Raw genomic sequence first — 19381 nt, forward strand, 5'->3', positions numbered from 1 at the left:
TATGCTGAATGAAGTAACTCAGACAGAGAAAGACAAATATCATATGATCTGATTCATATGTGGAATAAAAAAAATGAGCTCATAGATACAGAGAACAGATAAGTGGTTGGGGTCAGAAGGAAGGGGCAAAATGGCAGAAAGGGGTCAAAGGGTACAAATTTTTAGTCATGAAATAAATAAGTCCTAGGGATATAACGTACAGTATGGTGACTACAATAAATAATACTATATCGCATATTTGAAAATTGCTAAGAGAGTAGATCTTAAAATTTACCACACACACAAAAATTGTAACTATCTATGATGACTGATGTTATCTAGACTTATTGTAGTGATCATTTCACAACATATACAAATATCCAATCATTATGTTGAACACCTGAAACTAATATAATGTGATATGTCAATTATATCTCAATAAGTTAAAGAACCAAAAAATAATTATTATCTACTTACATTTTGTCTTTCATTCTTGTACCAAAAAAAACAGGAGTTCTGGTTCTTGACTGTGGACTTCTTGCTCTGGGTGGCCTGGCAACTTCCTTCACTAACCCCTGGTAGGTATCAGACAGCTGGCTTTTTCCCAGCATATCATTAAAAAACTGGAAGCACAAGTATCTTTCCTCTAAACAAGATCACTGTATCTCCCCATTAAAAAGAGAAAGCAGCAGGGGACAGAGAACCCTGGCCAGCACCCAGCCCCATAGTCTAAACGTATCTCTAGGAAACTACAATAACAGGGGACTTGTGCTGCTAATGAAAATCGTGTGATGCTTGCTGCTGTGTGCCCGAACCTTTGCAAGACAGCCCTTATGAAGTCACTGTGGGATAACAGGGCAGAAACAATTCATCGCCTTTTACTACTGAGAAACATAAAGTCAGATGAATGACGTGAAATACACACAGTCAGAAATCTAGTAGTCAGCATTCATGTGGCATTTGACCTCCCTATTCCAAGTTAAACATCAGTGATATAGGCTTCCAAATAAAATAGGTAATATATTACTCTGTGTCAGATTCTTGCACAAACATTTATTGACACTTAATATTGCAACAAACCTCTAGAACAGGTAATACTATTGCTCCCTTTTAGAGTGGAAGAAGCTGAGGCAAAAAGAAATTCAGTGATTTTTCTCAAAGACATTTTAACTATTAGCAAGTTGCAAAGCTTGAGTTTAAACCCAGGTGATCTGGGTCCACAGTTCATGCACTTACTTTCGAGATGTATTTGAACTTCCATGCTTGCTCAGGAACCCTTTCCCAGTGAAGGGAGAGCTGCCCAGCTGTGTCTGTTCCCAGGTCACATAACCAGTTTATCCTGAAGAGAGGGAACTGAAGTTCAGGTTGGTGTGCAGGGAAATCCAGGAAACCTGTGTCCCAGCGAGTTTTTGTATTTCGAAGTCCTATTTGGAATTAATTGAGAGCTAGACTACACACTTAAAACAAATACTTCAGTTGTAAGACTGTGCACCTGGCACTCCCAAATCCTTAAATGTTAACAGAACATCTTTGTGGATATGCAGAACCCACAGTACAGTAGCAGCTCCCGGCCATGGATACTAGCACAGTCAGAAGTCTGAGATCCAGGCAGCAGAGATCTGACCGAGGAGCAGATGCATTACACAAGGTTTCCCGGTCTGAAAAGCATAATGCTAATACCTTTGGCTTCTGAAAGTAAGGAGTATATTTTCTATCCTGATGTATTCAGAGTCACTAGAAATACCAAAGATATAGTCTAAAAATTCGTATTTTTACGAATTTAATAAGATTTTATAAAACATTTCCTTTAAGGCAGTATAAAATGTTGTTCATTTATAATTAATTTTAAACACATGTATTTTGTAGCTTTCATACTTCCCACTATTTTCTTGCCAGCATGAAGTTCAGTCACCTCCTGATTTACCCAAACAAGTGACTTTTAAGACTTGGTGAGGCCTTGCACAACACAGGTAAATATTCAAAAGGGAAACAAATACCATGTAATGGATATTGTCAAGACAAAGCTGAAACTTGGTCTAATTTTGCGAAAGATGCAATAACATTGCTCATATTTTTTCTGTGTCCACGAACATTCTTATTTGGTGGAGCCCCTTGAAGATACGTGAAAAGGAACCTTATCTTTGGATGATTATTGTGGCAGAAAAGAGAAAATTATCCCTACCAACTGACATAGAAACACTTAACAAAGATACATTCAGGGTATTTTTAGTCTTCAGCATGCACTTTAAATGGTTCTTCATTTTAATATAATTAAAACGAAGTGAAAATCAGAAAAATGGAACAAACAATATGTCTTTGACCACAGTGCCTGTGCTACTGTGTCAGCCCCTCCCTGGGCCTCTAGCCTACTGCCTACCCTGCAGGTTTGGGGCGTGCCAGCCTGTACAGTCACCTGAGCCAATTGCTTACAATGAACCAGTTGTGATAGGTAGGTGATTAGACAGATAGATAGGTGATAGATAGATAGATAGATAGATAGATAGATAGATAGATAGATAGATAGATAGATAACCTATTGGTCCTGTTTCTCTGGAGAACCCTGATTAATACACATTATGATGGAACAAGAATCAATGGGTTAGGGAAGTTGAAGAAAAACATGTGACTAATGAATAAGAAATGGATAAAGTTTCTTTCTTTGTAACATTAACTTAGAGGGCACTAAACCCACAGGTAACATATGCTAAATCTGAAAAAAAATACATCCCAAAATGGAAAGGAACCAAACTCTACAAATTCACTGGTAATAAACATTTTTCAAAATATTCTATCATTTTCACTCTTTCTTTTTAGAGCCTATAGACGAACAATTTCTAGCGGTCGTACCTTCCCCGAATTCAAAACATATAACCATATAATTATGACGGAACGAGATACACTAAGAGGGTTGAACAGACAAAAGTACAAAATAGATTATCAAAACTTAACAATTGTCATATATTTGTGAACACTGAACACTGAGCCACTAGCAGGGAAGTTACACTCTGCAAGTCAAGGAGTATGCACTGGAAAAATCATTTCTTATGAGGAAACACTGTTGTACAAAATATTCAATTATCCCATTACTTTAAATAATCATGTAAATTATGTTTCTAACATTTTTCTTGCCTATTTGGGGGCACTTATTTTCCCCACAATTTGAACATTATTTTGGGCAATTTTTTAGAATTTTGTGTTTTTTTTTGTGTATCAATGCATTAATTTTTGATAAATTGTGTTAAGTTATCCCATCCAAAAGCATTTTCTACGTTTTGCAACATTCATTAAAATTTTAGTCTTTCTCATGAATATTTATACCTTTCTTTTAAAATTTATTCTTAAATCCTAAATTTGTCTATATTGTACAAGGATTTTAAAAAATATTTTAGGGGTCAAATATATGGTGATGGAGGGAGATGTGACTCTGGGTGGTGAGCACACAATGTGATATATAGATGATGTATTACAGAATTGTACACCTGAAATCTAAGTAACTTTACTGACAATTGTCACCTCAATACATTTAATTTTTAAAAATTCTAAAATATATATATTTTTTTACTTTTCTAAAACTACTGAAGCTCATATTCCTTGGGGGAAGCAGAATATAAATTTAATGAATATATTAATAAACTAAACAAATTGTAAATAAGTAAAATAAATATATAGTATTTGACAAAACAATAAGTACAAGTATTTGAAAAATTAATAAATGCATTTTAAAAAGATCAAGGATTTGGGATAAAAAGTATACCGTGGGGTTACAATTTTAAATAGAATAATCAAGAAAAGCTTCATATTTATGGAAAGATTTGAGGGGGTCAGAGAGCAAAACAGGTGGCTCTCTGGGAAAGAATATTCCAGTCAGAGGTCGCAGCATTTGCAAAGATCCTGATGTGGGAGTGTACCTTAGATGTTCAAAAATCAGAATGAGGCCAGTGTTTTTGAGTAAAAGCAAGAGTGAGAAAGCAACAAGAGATGAGGTTGAACTGCCAGATTGTACACATCATTATAAGGACTTTGGTATATATTTTGAGTGGACTGGTGGGATAAACGTAGGCAAGTCACAGGGCGTTAGCTCAGTTGGTGAGAGTGCGTGCTCTTAACAACAAGGCTGCCAGTTTGATTCTCTTGTGGGATGGTGAGCTGCAACCCCTGCAACTAAGATTGAAGGACAACAACTTGGTTTGGAGCTGATGGGTATTGGAAGAAACAGTTACTCAATTTAAAAAAATAGTTTAAAATATTAAAAAAGAAAAAAAAAAGTAGGCAAGTCACCTGTGTTTTTCTGAGGCAGCTGGAGGAAGACTCAATATTCAAATCTACTAGAGTTCTCCTAGACAGAGGGGCATGAAGGTCAAGTTCTTATTGGTGATGCTATGTGAGCCCTAGCTTTCAGGAACCGTCAAGCCCAAATGTACATGATTCTGCATAATTTAATATTATCACTATCATCTTCATGATATTTGTAGAGAACCTCCATGATTCAAGTGTTGTGTATGATCACTTGTGCTAAGAAGTGAACCTCTTCTCAGGTTAAATTGCTGAGGGCTGGGCAGGGAACATGCATGACTGGAATTTTCTATATGATACACTTGCCAAAAGGCCTTTTGTGACTGCAAGTGAGGTAGCTCTTTAAAGCTTTTATAATGATTAGGAAGTGACATCTTACACCAAGTGAAAATCTGTTGTCTGTCCCTGAAAATTATTTTCTGTTTTCAACTCTAACACACTGAGATGCAAAGACACTTCTAAGAGATTTTTCAAATGCTTCAGGACAATGATCCCACTCATCCTCTACATTAAACTTTCCTTTTTCTGGGCTACGTTTCCCTGAATTTAGCAGTTTTTCAAATGAAGCCATTTCCTGGTGCTCTCTTACTCTGATGGCTATTCTTAAAGTCATGCTCACCTCCCCTAACCCCATTTGAAATGAGGCACCAAGAACTAAACATGATATTCCCACTACATTCTCATCTGTGCGGTGTACTAATTTACTAGCATAGATTATGTTGGCATCAATCTCTTTGGCAGCCATATGAGACGGCTGACTTGTTTGTTTATTTCCATTTCAATTACTGAATTTCTATTACTCAGATATAAATATATGACTTACATGACTGGTTCTTGGAAATTATGACTACCTTTGGAACAAGAATTAAAGCATCATAAAGTTCTGGGCACAACCCCAAACTAGTAGGTTATTTAATCATTTATTTAAAAAGATCCCTTAATATTTCCACAGCTGTTTTGTACATTACTTTATCAATGCTGCTTATGGTCAGAAACACAACTAGAGAATTTCCATCCTCCAGGAATTCTCTCCTGACTGTCACTGAATGCAGTTGGTAAGGGCTGCTTTTGATTTCAGCCATAAGAGATGACAAAATTTGCATTAGCCAACTAATGTTTTTAAGCTAAAGTCTGAGCACCCTTGAGACAGTTGAGATCATAGACTGATATGCTGCTTTGGATACATTTCCCACTGAAAATGAACTATTTCTCAGCCGAAACTGAAGACAAAACAATATAAACTCAGCCAGGCTCACTTGCTCAGGGTCAACAATAGCTTTTTAAAAAGAAAGACATAAGCTTAAGACAAAAGCCCAGGGTGCTGCAGGTCCCATTGGGTTTATTCTGTCCCCAGTACACTCCTCACCTTTAAGCCTCAAGACTCCCATTTCATTCATTGAAAATTCACTAGCACCCTTGAAGTTTTACTCATAAACAGTATAACGCTGGGTTTTAGGATATGCAATATTCATAAAATAGTTGTGTTTTATCATATTTGGATCTCACAATATAATAAACTGTATAAAGAAAGTATCGTTTTCTCCATTGTAAAGACAAAAACACTGAGCATAAGAGAAGTGACCTGATTCAGGTCACACAGCTGGTCAATAGTGGACCAAGAATCCAGGCCCAGGTTTTAACATTTTGGTTTTTTTTAATTAAAATTTATTGGGGTGACAAGGGATAGTAAAATTACATATGTTTCAAGTGTACAATTCTGTAAAACATCATCTATATATCAAGTTGTGTGTTCACCACCCAGAGTTAGTTCTCCTTCCATCACCATGTATTTGACCCCAGTTTTAACGTTTTCTAACACCTGTTAATCACTATAAAAGAGAAGGAATGGAGCAGTGGTTCTTAACACAACTGCACATGAGAATTACCCGGGGAACTTCTTTAAAAAGTACTAATTTCTGGGCCCCATCTCCTGAGATTCTGTCATTTTTCTGCAGCCCTAACATCAGTAGTGATGAAAAAGTCCTCAGGTGTTTCTAAGGTCCATCACGAAGGACAAGTGATGGGCTGTGGCGCAGCACACAGGCTCTGCAGTGAGGCTTCAGATCCTGACCCTCCCAGGGCTACCATGTGATCGCGGGTAGCCTAGTAACCTCTCTGCACTTTGATTCACCCATTTGTAAATTGGGTGTCATAAGAGAGCCTACTTAATTTCAGTCCTGGGAAGATAAAATGTAATAATCCATTATTCAGGGACTCACTTAGAACAATGAATAACAAATGGTAACCACTAATAAATATGAACATCCCTGCTGTTATTGTGGTTTGCAGTTCTTAAAAGGTTTTCATGATCATTATTCCATGTATTTCTTGAAACAACACTGTGAACTATGAGATTCAGGTTTAAAATCGGAAGACTGAAGCTCAAAGGTAGTTATGGCCTAGGCAGACCAACCGTCTGGTTTGCCTGGGCCTGGCAGTTTTCCTAGTCAGAAAGTCCTGGGCAAACCCAATTTGACTTGAAATTTGAGCCCTTTCTAGAATGCCATCCTTCTGAGTATTGTTGGGAACGGATCAAGAGCAGAGACCATGCCTTGATCTGGCTGTTTCCTCACTAAGTACTCTGCCCAACCTCCACTAAAATCTTACTCATTTTCTGAAGAATTATTAACTGAATGATTATTTAACTAACTGGTAGACGAAAACTAATGAGTGTATAATGAAAATGATGCATGAAATATAGATATTTGCAGATACGTAATTCCCTCCTGCTGACATTAAATCATTCATATATGAATGATCTGTTAGTGTTCAGACTTTCCTACTGTACTGACCTTATCTCTAGTTTTCCTTGTCTTCAAGGTTGTATCATACAATGAAATGCAAGTAGCTGACTGCTTCAGCTCTGCCTAATCCTGGGCAAGTGTATCTTCTCCAAGCTTTGGCTTTCTGATCAATAAAATTGGAATAATAAGGCCTACATCATGTGCTTGTTTAAGCATTAAATGAGGTGAGAAATGCAAAGCACCTGGCATATGGCAGTACCCGACAGCTTAGTGTGCAATTTGTAGACAAATTCATGCATTCCATGTGTGTTTGCTTGAATGTAACTGCACATCCAGGGATAAGAAGAACGAAATCACTGCCCTACGCCAGTCACCTCCTTGCTCCTTCTGTCCCACCACATCCAGGGGTGGCTAATTTGATTTGTTTTAATTTCAAAGTGCCATTTGGGTCGCATTCAGTGGTTGGTGGAGTCAATATGTTATAAATATCACATATATAGATGTGCTATTTTTCTCCTCTTTGTCTCTGTGTGTTTAGGTAAATAAACTAGCCACCATGCTCATGAACTGATGGTAGGTTTGGGCTAAGAGGAAAGGAGAGGCTTCTAGCCAAATTATCTAATGAATTCAGAATTAGTGGTTGTGGTAACAAGTGTGAATAACAATAAAGTGTTAACATTAAAACAATACATGTTTTGTTGATCTGTGGACCTGGGACTCCCCTCCCCAACAGGGAGCTACCAAGGCTGGCAAGCAGAACTGGCAACTGGGACTCAGCCACAAGAAGCCTGGCCCCAGAAACCTCTTTCATCCTGTTGGCTTGAGACTCCTTCCCCATCTGGCTGACACCTGGCAGCCCAGCAGCCCAGCCTGGGGATACCTCTACTTCACCCTCCAGGACTGTGAACACAGACTAGGTGACTCCATCAGCACCGGGTCAATTAAGCAAAGAAAAGTAACACCGCAAAGTTTCTGAATCTTAAATAATTATTGGAACCACAATCCAAAACAGTAGGCCAGGACCTACTTGCCAAAACTAAACAGGGTGTTTGTCTGCTAAACATAAAATATTTAAATAAGGCCTGGAGTCCCACATACCTCGGTCGGCAACTGAGAGAATTACTACACAGAAAATCTGCCAGGATGTAAATGACCTGAAGAACACAACCAACAGGCCACAATTGACTTACAAAGAACTCAGGCAAATGACAGCAAAGCCAGTGTTTTTTCAAGTGCATGGAATACACATCAAGATAGATGGTATCTTTGATCATAAAAAACTCAAAAAATTAAAAAGAGTTGAAATCATACAGAATGTGTTCTTTGATCATAATGGAATCAAACTAGAAATCAGAAACTGAAAGACAAGAGGAAAACCTATAAACACATAGAAATTGAAAAACAAACTTCTAACTAACCCATGGGTGAAAGATAGCATAAAGAGGATACACAGAAATCAATGACAATAAAAATACAATATATCAAAATATGGAGGTGCGGCTAAAGCAGTGCTGAGAAGAAATTTTATAGCATTGAATTCTTACACTACAAAAGAGGAAAGATTTCATGTCAATAATCTAAATTTCTAGCTCAAGAAATCCGAGGCTAAATAAACTCAATGAAAGCAGAAGGAAGGAAGAGGACGAAAATGGAAGCTACAGAGAGGGAGAAAACATTTGCAAACCACATATCCAACAAAGAAGCATAGACTATAAAAGGATTCTCAAAACTCCCTTCACATATCGCCACCCACTCCATCAGAACAACTAAGTGAAGTTCAAGAACATGATAGCTGCCACCAAGTGGCAGACACATCTGCACAACAGAAGAAAAAAGCCTGTTTATGAAAACCGATAAATACAGAATTGAGTCAGTTTAAAGGAAAAATAATCCCATTATTAAAAATTCACTTTACCTATCAAAGTGCAGATACTTCAACCAAAAAAATTATAAGAAAATGTAGCTAGAGAAGTTTTGTTGCAATGTTCTATTTCCCATGTCAGCAGGGGAAAGAGAAATGAAAGCCCTAGGTAATCCCTGTATAAGTGGACACGATTATATTTCCTGCTCCGGGCCTCTTTTTCTGGAAACTGGACATCTACCAAGAACCGCATTTCATCTAGAGGTTCCTGCAGAAGTAACGAAGCTCTTAAAAGATGACCTTCCCCTCTCTTCGTAGTCAATTAGTTTAGGGACCATTTTCTGCCATGCGAACTCTGAGGCAGAAAAAGTCAGCCTGTAATTAGATAATAAATAGAACAGAGAGAAGCAGAGGAAAGAGACAGAGAGAGGAGATACACTGGCTCCACCAAAGTACAATAGCTGGAAGCAGGACTTGGTTTCTGGGCCCTGCATCAGAGCAATGAAGTCAGAGTCTCTGTGGATGGAGCCGGGAATTTTAAAAATACCCCAGACTAAGGGGCAGCTAGGTTTGAGAATCGTGTTTCTAGACAGATGCTGAGGCTCAAATGCATCTCCCATGTGGAGCTTGAAAGATACCCCAGTAGCCATCCAATAAATTACTCTTAATTAATATAATTTCCCTTCCAAAATTTTAGAGTGCTGCAGAGAGAGATAGCAAAGCAAACAACAAATATATGTACCTTTTTTTTTTTTTTGAAGGGGAACAGGATTTTATTGGGGAACAGTGTGTACTTCCAGGACTTTTCCAAGTCAAGTTGTTGTCCTTTCATTCTTAGTTGTGGAGCGCGCAGCTCAGCTCCAGGTCCAGTTGCCGTTGTTAGTTACAGAGGGCGCAGCCCACCATCCCTTGGTGGCAGTCAAGGAGTCAAACCAGCAACCTTGTGGTTGAGAGCTCACGCTCCAAGCAGCTGAGCCATCTGGCCACCCGGAGCTGAGTAGCCGCTCATTGACTTCATTCTAGTTGTGGAGGGCGCAGCTCGCTGACTCATGTGGGAATCGAACAGGCAGCCTGTTGCCCAGAGCTCGCACTCTAACCAACTGAGCCACCCGTCTGCCCCCTATATATACCATTTCAATGCAATGCTACATTTTGTAAGTTGGTTCAAAAAGGAATTTGTCATATATCTACAGTGTATCTTTTGACCAGGGGTTTTAAAACACAGGGAAAAGACCTAGTAGTTCTATATGAACACACAAAAAATATATATAGTTGAATTGGTTTAGTAGGAGTCTGAGTTTCAGGCCCAAGGCATGATAAACCTCATTCTATAAAAAACTTGCCTGAGTTCAGAATATATTAATAAGTTAACGGCACAGTCCTAACAGAAAACCCTCTTTACATGCTTAGTGGTTATAAAGGGAAAGTAGTTGGGGGACGTGTTATATTATCTTTAGCCTACATTTTTATCTGCTTTCTTATTCACTGTCCACATTATCTTAGAGATAAAGTTACATGAGGAAAGAACAAAGAGGGGAATACAAGAAGAAAATAAATATTCTCTTTGGTCCTTATTAGCTCAGCAGAGAATTCAACTTCAGGTTAATGTTCAATGAATCCAAATCTGTGTAGGCTCAATACATTTCCAAAATACATTCATATATACTATTTCATCTGATCCTAATGCTTTCATAGCAAAGCATTTGTATATCTTTTCATTTAAATATACTTACAATATATGGGATCTTAAATCTATTTTTCCTTTTATTCTCCATCCTTTGCATCAGCCTTATCTAGTTGTTTTTTTCAGCTTTGAATATTTTTTTTTCTCATTAATCAGAGCATCTGTCCCCATGGAATTTCAACAGAGATGAGAGATTTCCAGGTTCTTCCTCCAACAATTTACTTCTGCCCCCTCCAGGAGTATAAGACAATACAGTAATTCCCAGGCATACTTCTCCGGAGAACAAAACCAGCAGTTACTTCCTAAGCACTATTAGTTTTCTCAGTTGTTGATGAAAGTGATATGTTCATCAAATTTACTTGCTCTATATGTGGGAACCCCATATACTCTCATAGGGTACACTCTCTGGGGAAAATGAACATTATAAAATTATTTTTAAGTTTACCCTTTTTCTTTCTTTTTCCTGGAAAGAACCATCTTCCAAGTGTTGATTTTGTTAGATTTGCTTGAAAACTTCTTTTGGCTTATTTTCCCCCCTTTCAAGCCTTAGACTAAATTTTTATATTTTTTATTCTTTGATGAGCTGTTGTATTTTTTTTCCTAGCATTTGGTCTCATGTTTGGTATACACTAGAGGATTTAACCAGTTTTGACAGTTTCGTTTTATCTTATTTTTATAATGTCCTTCTATTTACCCTATTTTGCTGTGTATAATGTGGTTTTTTGCCCAAATTTGTGAGGAGAAAAAAAGTATGGGCTTTATACATGGGTAGTACTAATTCCATATCTATATGAATGTTTTTAATTCTTTTACTTATGCTTATGAGTTAAAAGTGTAACTCTAGAAATCAATAACGATATCATATACAAAATAATACCCTGGAATACGATAATCAGTTTTGTTCAACTTATGACAAACTTGCAACAATGAAGAGTTCTTGGCCTTCTGTGATGAGTAAATATCGTAAATTTGTTACCTATACATAAAATATCTTGTACCTTGTATCTGTTCTTGTGTTTTGTAATAATTTATTACATAAAATTTCTTGTACCATAATATGTTAAAAAATAAATGCTAAAATTCCTTTGTAATAAAAACCAAGTACCTAAATGTAAACAAATAAAAATTTGAATTAAAAGAATTAAAATGAAAGATTTTTTTCCCTGCAAGTTTGGGCTCAAAATGTGGGTGCGCATTATATATGGCAAAAGATGGTAACTTGTTTCAGAATTCTCTCCATCGAAAGTAGGAAGGAACATTACTGCATCACTCACATTGTTAAATACATCATTGCCTTCTTCCCCCTCTGCTGAGTAAGGGTTGCAGTTACATATGCAAAGGGCATCTGCACATACTTAGATCATGCCTGTGCCCACCAGTCTGCTTGGTCATGAAGATAATCACACTGGTATAGTCAGTCACCCCAACATTTCCTTAATCCAAATGATAAAAAATGTCACAATGTCTCCTTTCTCTAATGAGTGTGTTCTTTTTTCTCACATTAATACAGAAACCAGGTACGTTGCCTTTCAAGGTCCTCTCTGGCTGTGTAGCTGTCCATCAGAATAACAACTTTTACTACAAACACATGTACATTCAAATCAGAGTCATCACAGTTAGTTGTTCTTTCTTGAAATATAGTTCTTATATGTTTTGTTTAGTTGGTAGGTTTCTTTTCTTTTGTTTTCGTTTTATATACATTTCAATTCTCCAGAATCTGCCATAAAAAACAGCAAAGAAAATTTGTTCTCAGTTCTCAAGATTGTTTAGAACACCACAGTGGGATCATGCAACATTTTACTTTTCTCATGAAAAATTTTTTGTCATAGACCCCCATTGCTTTTCAGTTTTGCTATTATTTTTTTCATTGCCTCATTCTAATAGCTTGTACTCCAGAATTAATCCCACTACCCCTCCTCCCCCGCCCCCATCTTAAATCTGTCCTGATTTTCCAAGAACTACAATTTCTCTCCTGATGCAGTTTTAATGTGTCAGAAACTTTATGAGCTTCTGCAAACCTTTATTTGTTTATTTTCGAAGACTAGAGAAGTAAACATGACAGAATTCTTTCATCTTCTTGATGAAAGAAGATGAGCAGGTAATCTAAACAAGTAAAACACAAAAGTAGTCAAACTGGCAACCTAGAAAGATCCAAAAGAGAAGTGTTCTTTCCAATGTTACTTTAAAAAGCCTTCATTCGAATAACCATTCAATTAATTATGAAATATTCAGCAAGTACTTATTAATCACCTCCTGGGCCAGGACTGTACTAATCCCTGGACACAGATGTGAAGAAGCTATTGGTAGGGGGCTATTGCAGCCTTTTCTCTTTTAATCTTCACAAGGATTCTTTGAAACCTGCGGTTTAGCATTATTATGTCAATAACAGATATGAATAAATATTCAATAGTCAGAGTCAAACTGGAACGTAAATCTTCACATTCTTTTTTTGAGGTTTTCCAATATATAACAATGCAAATTTACTGTAATTTTTAAAAATCTTGGTATCAAGATACCAAGAATAAATAAAGAAAGACAATACAGGAAATGGAACCATTTGTTTTGGTTCTTTTTATACTCTGAATTAATGTAACTTGGTTGCTTATTTTGAAACAACATCTTCTCCAAGGCAGCTACCCATTGCTCCCTAGTTGGATTCATTCCTTCATCCTACAAACAAGTTAGTGGCAGATATGTATCATCTACTATGCTTGGCTTCACTTCAACTTCTTCCAAGATGATGAAAGAGCCAGCATAGACTTTCTAGAATCTGACAGGATATTCGTTTCACTAAATCCTTCTTCCTCTGTTTTCATCTCTTGTTGCATCTAACAGTTACATTCCATCCTAATTAAGCTGAATGTCATGAGCTCTGTTCATTTACCTTTATAAAGCTGTAGTGTCCCTGCGTCTGTGGCATTGTCAAACGACGTCTCACACATTAAGTGATATCTCCACGCTTTGGCCCAATATAAGCACATTATCTCCTCTCCACTATAAAATTGTTACCCATCCACTCCAAAGTCTCTTTCATACAATGTAATGAACATGTCAAAATGCCGTGGTGCAGTGGTGACAAAGATTCTCTCCTTGACCAAACTAGTCAGGTTCCTCTAAGCCTACTTCTTGACTAGGCCTTAACCTTAACCTATAAAGCCTTGATCAAAACACTAACATAATTTCTAACAGACCAAAGTCATATTCCTGGGATGATTCTAACCCCCCACCCCCGCTTTAAAGTACCTACCTGAAAAAACTCAAGACTGCCATAAGAATTTACTGTTTGTTCCAGCCAATACCTGAAGATAGGACCCCGTCTTCCAGCCTCTTTGAGAGGGCAGAAGCCTCATTTTAAAAAACAAATACAGAGAGGTTTCGCATGGACAATTTCCCCCCTCCCTGCTTTTTGTAATTTTTCACTTTCCTGACTCTACTGAGTCCCCACACACCCCCTCTTCCTATTCCCTTGTACACCGTTTAAAATACCGGTCACCTCTATACAAATTGAAGGTAAGGTTAACCTGAAATCCTTTCCCTATTGCAGCAATATATTACTAATTAAAATCTGATCTTACCATTTTAACTAGTGTGTCCGGCCTTGTGTATCTTTAAGAATGGGAGTAGGTGGTGGCTATCAGGAGGGAGGTGGGAAGCAATTATTGCTTATAGAGTGTGTATCACTTGTACCCAGCCCAGAGCCTCTATAACTCGGATCTTCACTAGTGTAAGACAGCGATCACATGCTACCGAGTCAGTTTTGTTATTTATGTTTTATCACAAAATATTTTTTTAAGTCTATGCTTTCAAAAGAAAGTGCTATTTCATTATTCATCCTTATTTCAATATCCAAGAAACCCAAATACATGGCTCATAGTAGACACTCAAAAATATCTAGTTAATGAAATTATATCAGAATAGATACCTGATGTGCTTCAGTTTCTTTGTTCCATTAGTGCTTATCTAAAAACTGAATTCATTAACTCCAAATTCTTAGATCTAGCTGATATTCTTAACTGTATAAATTGAGCTCTGAACCTTGTACAACTTTATTAGTTTCTAGTTCTAGATTCTTCCTCTTTGCAAAATACCCTACATACTCAATTGAAATAACTTTTATCTGTCCCCTGGGTAATATGTTTATATTGTATACAGTAAAACATACATAGGTGAAATATATGATGTGTATGAAATAAAGCACTCCAGGCTAAATTTAAAACCTAAATATAAAGACTGTATTTAGAAAAATAATCTTCAGAACAGAATTTCATCCTAGATATATCTAAGTCCACACTTTACTCTGAGGGTAAACACAGGAGAAAGGGGGCTAGTCAGGAAGTTGCCTGGAGAAAGCCAAAAAATGGAATGAATTTGTTAAATGAACAACAAAGAGGTGAAAAAGTAGACCACGACTATAGTGAAACACAGCATTTGCTTTTGATGACTTGTCACTGAAAACTTTTTGTTATTTGATATAGTTATATTCTGTTTGAAACACCAAAATCAAATAAGACATGGTGCATACTTTGAAAGGAATAAGTGATATACTATCTTTTTTTTATTTTTTTTTTAAAGATTTTATTGGGGAAGGGGAACAGGTCTTTATTGGGGAACAGTGTGCACTTCCAGGCCTTCCCTCCAAGTCAAGCTGTTGTCCTTTCAATCTCAGCCGTGGAGGGTGCCGTTCAGCCTCAGTCATGGAGGGCGCAGCTCAGCTCCAGGTCCAGTCGCCCTTACTAGTTGCAGGGGGCACAGCCCACCATCCCCTGCGGGAATCGAACCAGCAACCTTGTGGTTGAGAGCCCACTGGCCCTTGTGGGAATCGAACCAGCAGCCTTCGGAGTTAGGAGCATGGAGCTGTAACCCCATGAGCCACCGAGCCAGCCCGTGATATACTATCTTATTAAAGTTGTAAGTCTTCTAACATGATTCCAAGAAATTTTCTAGTTCAAGACACGGAAAAGGAAAATTAAAGGGAGAATAAGAATTATGATAAAGTGAAAAAATGTTCTACAATTTTCTTCCGACTATACTTAGTTTGATAAACTGTTCAGAAAGTATGTATTTTCAGATTAATAAAAGTTGAATTTATTGCCAGACCTGCACTTTAAGTTATCCAAAAGGAAACTTTTCAGTCTGAAGGGCAGTGACACTATATAAAACTGGAAGATCCAAGAAAGAATTGTGTATATGTGGGTATACAGAAAAACTATATATTTTTTCATTCTCTTAATTTCTGTAAAAGACAACCGATTCTTTAAGTCAAAATTATAATATGACAATGTATATGTAGTTTATATATCATGTAAATGTAAGATGTTACAACAGTGGCACAAAAGATTGAGAAACTGAAATGTACTATTGCAAATTTCTTAATTTTGTACTAAATGATATAATATTGACTCTAGTGGACTGTGGCACCATAAGCACAACCAGTGAAAAACAATAATAAAAATTTGAAAAGATGTAGCTGAAAAGCATGAAGACAAGTAAAATAGAATACTTTGGGGGGAAAAAAGTAATGCGGTTATCATCACCTGACTTATTCAAGATGGAAAATCACCAGATCATTACTTTAAGTCTTGTGTTTGGCTCACTATAGCTTTGGTACCTGTTTTTTTCTTTCATACTTTAACACACTATTTCTACACTTGAGAAATGTCCTGTGCAACTTCTAATAAAAAATACAATATGATTTTAAAATTCAATTGTCACACACATACTGACAAATAGCACGCATACACAGGAAAATGGGTGGGAGATCCAAAAGGGCAGAGTAGATAAACACTGTGCTTGCCTCATCTCATGAACACATAAAAATTACAGCAAAATTATAGAACAATCAACCTGGAGAACCATCTGAAGTCCAGCTGAACAGAAATGTTATAACTAAAGATATAAAGAAGAACCAACATTGAGGTGGGTAAACAGGCCAAAGATGAGAAACGAGCTGCCCCTAAACCTCCATGTGGTAGTTGAAAATCGGGAGAGATATCTCAGGCACAGAGGTTCCCCATGAAGGAGTGAGGGACCCCAGCCCCACACACCAGGCTCCCCACCCTGGAGTACTGTTGCTGGGAAGAAGAGCCCCCCCCCCAACATCTGGCTGTGAAACACAATGTGGATTCTAATCATCTGGGTGGGACAGAAGGCTGTGGGAAACATAGACATCCTCCTAAAGGGCCCACACAGGCACTTACCCTAGGCTACGGCAGAGGGACCATGGCTCTGGGGACATTGGAGACATATGAGTTATGAACTTTGGGATGAGGACTGGAGGCACAGTCCCCACTTACCCTGTGTGGGGCCCTGCTGTAATGCAGCTGGCAGGTGGGCACCATCTTTCCTGTGTTGAGCCCTCCCCCACAGGCCAAATCTGAATCTGATTGGTCTGGTGAGCTCCACTGCTTCACCCTGCTGACACACTGAGACTCTGCCTCACCCCCAAGAGGCTTTATCAGCCTCTGAACCTTATGGAAGCCAGCAGTCCTTGGAATGTCCTGGCTTTTTGTGGAACTACCACAGAACCGGTGGTGGCGGCCTCTCCCACGTGGCTCCAGGTATAACACAGGCAGCGACCATCTGTGGATCACTTTGTAGCTCCTACCAGGTACTCCCCGGCTGGTCACAGGATGTGGCTGACCTGGGCCTACATCAGAGCCCCTCCCAAGAGGCCCCAGAATCAACATACCTGGAGGTTGGCTTCAGACAATAGCAGAGGACCACCCAATTAGCTCCACTAGTGGCACACACAAAGGGTGATTGTAACAAGCATCAAAGCACACTAGGGTGAATCCCGCTCCATGGAGTTAGCTCCCCACACAGCCGCCCATAAGCTGTGGATGTGGCCAAACTCCACAGCCAGTAAGCCTGAGGGTCAATATCTCCCACTGACATGGCAACAGCGATCAAGACTCACCTACAACAAGACGGCATCCACAACCCACATTAGGGACACTCCTGGAGAGCCCAGCTTAGGTGACCAGGGAGACTTTGCCACTGGGCCCCAGAGAGCACCTACTACATAAGGCCACCTGGCAAGACTGGGAGACATAGCAGCCCTACCTAATACATAGAAACAAACACAGAGAGGCAGACAAGATAATGAAACAAAGAAATACATCCAAAATGAAAGAACAGGAGAAAACTCCAAAAAAATAACTAAACAAAATGGAGGCAGGCAACCTACAAGAGACAGAGTTCAAAACACTGGTTATAAGGATACTCAAGGAACTTAGTGAGAACTTCAACAAAGAGATAGCAAGCATAAAAAAGGACATAGAAACCATGAAAAAAAAAGAGCCAGTCAGAAGTGAAGAATACAATAATTGAAATGAAGAATGCACTAGAAAGAATCACGAACAGAGTAGATGAAACAGAGGATCAAATCAGCAATTTGGAAGACAAGGTAGCAGAAAACACCCAATCAAAACAGTGAAAATAATCCAAATAAATGAGGTGAGTTTAAGAGACCTCTGGGACAATATCAAGGGTAAGAACATTTGCATCATAGGGGTAAAAGAAAGAGAAGAGAGAAAGCAACTGATTGAGAACCTATTTGAAGAAATAATGACTGAAAATTTTCCTAACCTGGCAATGGAAGTAGACATATAAGCCAGGAAGTGCAGAGAGTCCCAAACAAGATGAAGCCAAACAGGCCCACACTAAGACACATTAAAATTTAAATGGCAAAGTTTAAAGACAAAGAGAGAATCCTAAAAGCAGCAAGAGAAGGGCAACTAGTAACTTATAAGGAAGCTCCCATAAAACTGTCAGCTGATTTCTTGACAGAAACTTTGCGGGCCGGAAAGGACTGGCACAAAATATTCAAAGTGATGAAAAGTAAGGACCTACAGCCAAGATTATTCTACCCAGCAAAGCTATCATTTAAAAATCAAAGGACAGATAAAGAGCTTCCCAGATAAGAAAAAACTGAAGGAGTTCATCACTACCAAACTAGTATTACAAAATGTTAGTGGGTCTTTTTTTAAGATGGAAAAAAAAAAATGAATAATAAAATGACAATAGCTACATATCTATCAACAATTGCTTTCAGTGTAAGTGGATTAAATGCTCCAATAAAAAAGATAAGGTTGCTGAATGGATAACAAAACAAGACGCTTACAGATGCTGCCTACAAGAGACTCACTTCAGATCAAAAGATACACACAGACTGAAAGTAAAGGGATGGAAAAAGTTATTTCATGAAAATGGAAACAAACAAACAAACAAAAAGCTGGGGTACCAATAACTTATACCAGACAAAACAGACTTTAAGCAAAGACTATAACAAGAGACAAAGAAGGAGCTAGTAACCCCACTTCTGGGTATTTTTCTGAAGAAATCCAAATGCTACTTCGAAGAAACATGTACTTCCATATACTCATTGCAGCCTTGTTTACAATGGCCAAGATGTGGAGGTAACCTTGGTGTCCATCGATGAATGAATGGATAAAGAGGTGATGGTATATATATACACAACGGAATATCGCTTGGCCATGGAATATAATGGGTTCTTTCCATCTGCGGTGACATGGATGGACTTGGATGGTACTGTGCTGAGTGGAGTATGTCAGAAAGTGAAAGACAGATGCAATGTGATTTTTCTTATATGTGGAATCTAAAGAACAAAATAAACAAACAAAACAGAAACAGACTGATAGATACAAAGAACATTTTGATGGTTGCCAGATGGGAAGGGGCTTGGGGTGGTGGGTGAAAAAGGGAAAGGGATTAAAGAGGTATAAATTGGTAGTTACAGAATAGTCATGGGGATGTAAAGTATAGCATAAGGAATATAGTCATAATATTGTAATAATTATG

This window comes from Rhinolophus sinicus, linkage group LG01 (genome assembly GCF_036562045.2).
Source record: "Rhinolophus sinicus isolate RSC01 linkage group LG01, ASM3656204v1, whole genome shotgun sequence".
NCBI classification, from domain to species: domain Eukaryota; kingdom Metazoa; phylum Chordata; class Mammalia; order Chiroptera; family Rhinolophidae; genus Rhinolophus; species Rhinolophus sinicus.